This window comes from Cheilinus undulatus, linkage group 1, assembly GCF_018320785.1.
Source record: "Cheilinus undulatus linkage group 1, ASM1832078v1, whole genome shotgun sequence".
Classification (NCBI taxonomy): domain Eukaryota; kingdom Metazoa; phylum Chordata; class Actinopteri; order Labriformes; family Labridae; genus Cheilinus; species Cheilinus undulatus.
The window spans coordinates 24,551,117-24,557,116 of record NC_054865.1 but is presented as its reverse complement, the minus strand read 5'-3'; the positions used below and the strand labels follow the sequence as shown (position 1 = coordinate 24,557,116).

Here is a 6,000-nt window from a genome sequence, read left to right as displayed (position 1 = left end):
CACAGAAAACATTTCACAACTTTCCATGCACTGTAAAAGACATAGTACTTCATGATTTATGTATGTTTGATTTATTAGTAAAAGATTGGATGAAGTCCTTTTCAAAATAAACCAGTGTGTTAAATTTGACTTTATATTGATTTTTACCCTTTCTGCTTTTAATTTTATTGAAAATCCAATAAAATGGTCTATTGTAATCATCACACTGGTGTCAACTAGGGTGGAATTATACATTTACAGCTACTCAGAGGACATTTCAAAATATCGCACTATATATACCGTGCATCAGAATATAGCAAAACTATATATCACAATTTCAATTTTAGGCCATATTGCCCAGCTCTATTTTTGGGTATTTCAAAAGTACAAAACTGGGTGTTGCGCCCTTAGTCCAGTGAAGTCGACAGAGGTGACGGTCATACAGCAGGAGAAAGTTAGTACAACCAATAAGGCAGCACCAGGGAAAGAACATTAGGAATACAAGCAGGGCAACATGGACATGACACATGAGGTTTTCAAGGAGTTCCGCATGAAAATAACATCCTGCAGTAATATGATAAAAATGAAGGCAGTGCTAATGCTGAACCAGCTTAACAGTTGAAAAAAATGGTATAGATAGCAATAAGTTGTATACATGGTATTGCAATACTCTGTGTATGGCAAAATGTTTAGACTCACAATATTATCAAATCATGGCATAAGTATTGTGATGATATCGTATTATGGAGCCACTAGTGATTCCTACCCCTATTGCTCACGCACCCACTTACCTTTCTTTCCCTCTCTCACACCAAAAACTTCTCCTCTCCCGTCCCGTCCTCTCCTCTCCTTGTTGCTTTTAAATTGCTGAATTGGTAACATTGGGAAAAAAAAAACTGTGAGCAAATGTGGCATGGAAACTGGACCCCCCTCCTCCATAAATAGATGTTTGTTTCTGCTCTCTGGGTTTGTTTGTGTTGCCTCTTTCTGGATCGGGCCTGCAGGGACCATTTTTCAGAAAAGACAGGGAGACTGTAGGGAATTCTTAGACTTCCTCTTTTCTATCCTCCCCTACACTCCCCCACTTCTGTCTTCAGACATTTTTTTCCTCCTCTTTGTTTTCTCTTCATTTCTTCCTTAATCAGTTTTCTTATGTTTTCCCCTCTAATAAATTATTTTGGCCATTTACCTCCTGCCCTCTTATTTTTTTCTATATTCTATATTTCTATATTGTGCATCTTGTTTGAGCTGACAAGCAGTTTAACCTCAGTTTTAAAGTTATTTTTTTACAATCAGACAGAAAAGGCAGCAATTATTACATGTCAGTATCCCAATATTGTCCATATTTATATTTATTTTTCAGAATTAGATATATGCTTTACGTGATGGTTTTTCATCTTCTGCTGCTACACAGTAAAGCTGTTTGTTTTCCTGCAGTCAGACTCTAGCTGACTTTCTGCAGAACGCTGGTGTCCTGGTGTGGCACATCAGTTCACCTAGCACTCTTTCCTCTTCCTTTTCTCCCTCCCTTCCTCTTCCACTCACTTCCTCATTCTCATACTACCCAGCACTTGAGAAAAGAGAGAATCCTGGCTTCATGGCTTAGAGAATGAGCTCTGCCTCTCAGCTGCAGACTGAGAGGCGAGGGGAGTGGAGGGAGAGGGAGAGAGAGGAAAAAGAAAGGAATAAGGAGGAGAGCAGAGAAGCAGCGACACACTTGCATTTGTTGTGGCGGCGTTCTGCAAGCAAGAAGCAAATGAGGGAATGGGGGAGAGACAGAGAGAGTGAAAGGAGAGAGAGAGGAGATGTCAGACTGCCGTGTCCTTGAGAACTGCACCACAACTCTTTGAAGAAGGCCGGGAGACGGTGTGAGTAGCGTGCATCTCAGCGGGACATGTGTGTTTGTGTTGTATGGTTGTACATGTGCAGTACTGTTTGTTTGTATGTGTAACCTGCTGCTTGCACACTGACCTGCCAAGCTTACAGTGAAGGGGGTTTGGCTGCCGATCTTCTCTGCTATTGTGTGCCTGCCTAAGTGCTGCTGACAGGGGATTATGGCAAATACAAAATGCCGTATGGACCAAAGAACCTCAGTGCCAAACTTCATAGACACATGCACGCAAGCATGAAGCTCCATATTGAGAGCGCTGTGTGAATGGATTTGTATGTGTGTGTTGGTGTCAGTTTGCCTGTCCATGTTAATATACATTTATGTTGTTCAGTTGTCGCTCATAATGCAATATTAAAAGCTCAAGGTGTCTTTTGTGGAGTAGAAGCAAAGATCTGTTAATTTTTTTTTTCTTTAACTGCTACATCATGCCATTTTACTGAAACCACCTGTAGCAAGCTAGAAAAGTCTACAGCCAGTCAACTCTAGAACTTGTATTCAGACCTATAACTTTATACTGTAGAGCCTGCTACTGAGTTGCTGGGTTCCTTGATAAAAGCAAGGTTTAAAACTATCAAACTTACAAAAGTTAAAATCACCTAAAAAGTACTAACTGATGGTTTAATAGTATAAGGACTGTTAATATTTTAACAGAAAATATACCTGCCAAACTTTATTTGTATTTAGTGACTGAATTGTCGTTGTGGTTTGGGGAATGTTGCGCTCAAACAGACTGTGAGGTCTCAGGATTGGTGCCAAGCAGTGTGACCCATTGAACTATTTGTAACTAATCATAGTCCACAAGCCACATAGCATGCCATGCAGCCCAGTTGGGTTACGCTCATCAAAATATAATAAGAGTCAAAGTATCTCTTGTGTCATGCATTCTTGAAATACATGACATTGCTGAAGACTTGTGCCATTTTTGGGAATTAAGTATCCAAAGGATGACATTGTGAACTTGGCAGGCAGGTTAGATGTTCCCATTTTGCATTTGCTACTAAGAAGAACCAGTGGAAATACATTTGATATTCTAGGTAGGATACCATCACACCCTAATCTAAAAATGCTCTGGTTGCATCATGTCTGATACAGCAATGTGGATATCACATGCCCAGTATCATTTACTGTGTTTGATCATTTGTGAGGAGACAAGTGTGCCAGATATCATACTCTCCTGGATATGTTTAGATATTAAATTTTAGCATACTAAATGTGTGGATGGCATGCCACAGATTGTATATCATTTCTATTTCTTGCAGTTCAAATTATAAAAGGCATTTCACAGGATCCGTGTATCCCATTGATATTAATGCTCTTTCTTAAATTTAATTGATCACTACATGGCCTTGTAGCCTTAGAGTAAACTGGCTGGACCATATATAATTATATTTGAAGAAGTATCATCTTACCAGAAAATAAATTGTAGAATTATCTAGGGCTGTAGTCAACCAAAGAAAAAATCTTGGTTGACTAAAATGAGACCCTCACTCCGACCGATTGATTGGTCATGCAGGTGTAAACATGAGAAGCTAGCAGTTAGTATCTCATAGGAACAGTGTGTTTGGCAAGTATTTTGAACTAGAAAATAAAGTTATATGTTGGCTGTTCAGGGTTATGCTCACATTTACCCACTCAACTGAAGGGATGAGTAACCATATCAAGCACAATATAATTCTGCAAAGAGGAAAGAAGGTTGGTAGAGCTAGCTGCTAACTTTAGCCACACTATGCAGCATACCAGCCTTGCATCAAATACACAATGACCCTGTGATAAATTTAACTGTTTACAGAGCATTTTCTCCACTTTGGACTAATAATCAAAATTTCTAGTGTGTTTAGCCAGATAAGAAAGTAGTTACCTAGGAACATTACTAATTTTGAGACTTCCCTTGCTGTCTGCCATCAGTCATTACTACTATAAAGATACAATATGTAGAATTCTTTCACTGCTGTGTCTATTTTAGTCTAAAAAGTGACTGCTCCTATGTTATATATACTTTTAGTTGAGTTCTTTTATTACCTTATATTTTTTATTTTTCTTAATTTTCATAATTGTTACACGACATGTCTTCTAATAGTGTCTTCCATCATTTGCAAGTTTATTCCCCCAAGCTCACCACCCCATAATGCTGTAATTGCAGTTTTTAATAAATAGAGTTCTGACTTTCAAACACAATCAGGGCAGGACTGAGCTGCACTGGTCTCTGCTTAAATAGTAGTAAAAGACTAGATGTGATACCCAAAGTCAGTGCATCAAATAATTTATCCTTAACAAACCATCACAATACAAGGTTGCTTTAAGTTTGTGAAACTACTACTAGTAATATGAATCTTTCCTTAAATTAGTCCTCATAAATACTATGTTATCCATGCTTTATTGGCTATAAATGTGTTGTTGAAGACTAGTGCTAGAAGTCTGTACATCATTCTGTTAGGCATCACAGTCCATGGTAAAAAAAAAAAAAATGTTTTCAAAGCATGATTCTCATCATAATTAATGCTGATAGAATCAATGAGCTGAGAGGAGTTACAGGCAGAGTTGATGATGTTCACAGTATATATATTTAGACTTAAGAGACTGTCCCCAGGGTGAGCAAGTGTGCGGCATGTAGTGAAATTGTGTGAGCATGGTGTGCAAATGCTCAAGTGTGTGTTGGCATGCAGAGTGTTTGCAATGTGTTTTTGGCTCTTCCAGCTAACCAATTGAGGTCAGCTGTTCAATAATTAAAGCATGCCACTGGTCAGTTTGTGAGTGGGTCGACCAATCAGAGCAACTGATGTCAGATCAGAGTTAAAGAGAGTTAGAGAGACTGTTAATAATAATAAAGAATGGGAGAATAAGGAGAGGGGGAACCTGGACTGTCAGTAGGAGAGATGCAAAGGTGGGCGTTTTAAAGTTTGTTTTTTAATTATGTGAGACTTCATAAGACAGGCTAAGGCCTGCACTGTTTATGTCCCATTTCTGTAGCTGCTGCACAATTAATCTAACAAGAAAGTGAAAATATTTTTTTTCTCTAACCTTATCACAGAGTCTGAGGACTGAGCACACCTCACAGCAGTTACCTGAGTACAGGAATGACAGGTAAGAGGAGTAGTGCCTCTAGACTGCTGTTCTTGATAAATAACCATCACTGAAACAAGTTGTCATGCTGATGTTATAGGATAATTTGTTGTCTATGTATAGTTCAGTTTTCAAGCTTAGGCTGGCCTCACACTACAGGATTTTAAGCCCGGGCCTCCCCCTACAATCGTGGGGGCGTATCCTGAGAGGAGCCTCGTCGCAAACGACTGTTTGTCTGAGTAGTCTGCGTGTGTGTGGTGTCAACACGATTGTTTTACTGCTCCAAATCGCGTCGTAGCCTCTGACAATCCGGAATCATAAATATGTAACACGTTTGAATTTACGATTCTAGGTCGTAGTGCCGCTGACAGAGTACCCACAACAACCAATGAGAGTGGGCAGACCGGGTAGCGTCACAGCAAGATCATACGTTCTTTCATCGCTCACAATCATAAACACAACTTCAACTTAATTTCAGCCAGGATTTCATCCCGAGTCTTTCCCTTCTATTATGATTTTTGCTTCACCTGTAACCCATGTCAGGACAGTCTGTTGTGGAGAGACAGCAAGACGGTATTGACAGACATCCATGTTTTTTGTTTTGTTTTGTTTTATTTTGTTTTGTTTTCTGAAGTCACGTGATCATGCGAGGTCGAAGGCAGGTCGGCAGGTGTGTGGTCTCCAGTGATCTGACAGTCTGGCTGAGTCATCTAGTGTGTGCGTTCAGAGGATTGAAGATGAAAAATCTTTGGAAATTGAAGTCTGTGGTCTCCCACAGTTTAAAAATCGTTCCAGATTTTAAAAAATCATCTAGTGTGTGGCCAGCCTTAATACAGGACTTGTATTCAGAGTAAGTTTTGAGCACTGATTGCTCTTTGTCATTCTATGTAGTCTAGTTATTGTATTCTGAAAACCCATAACAAACATAAGGACTCCTTTAGCATGCATTTTACCCTCTTTTGGTTTTTCCTGTTTTTAGTATGTAAGAGATTATGACTGGTTTGTCATCTGTTGTTATGTGACCTATGATTATTGTTTATCTCTTTGTGTCTTGGACTGTGTTTAGTATT

At 39.2% G+C, this 6,000-nt stretch overlaps 1 protein-coding gene across 4 annotated transcripts in view; it reads left to right on the top strand.

The window, feature by feature from the left end:
- The first annotated feature begins 1,710 nt into the window (after window positions 1-1,710).
- The window catches only part of esrrga (estrogen-related receptor gamma a), a 201,089-nt gene continuing 196,799 nt past the window's right edge, over window positions 1,711-6,000 (top strand). For all 4 annotated transcript variants that reach the window (XM_041793864.1, XM_041793847.1, XM_041793855.1 and 1 more), the window contains exons 1-2: window positions 1,711-1,847; window positions 4,899-4,951. The gene's annotated coding sequence lies outside the window, so the exon portion shown is untranslated. The remainder of the gene's footprint in view (window positions 1,848-4,898; window positions 4,952-6,000) is intronic.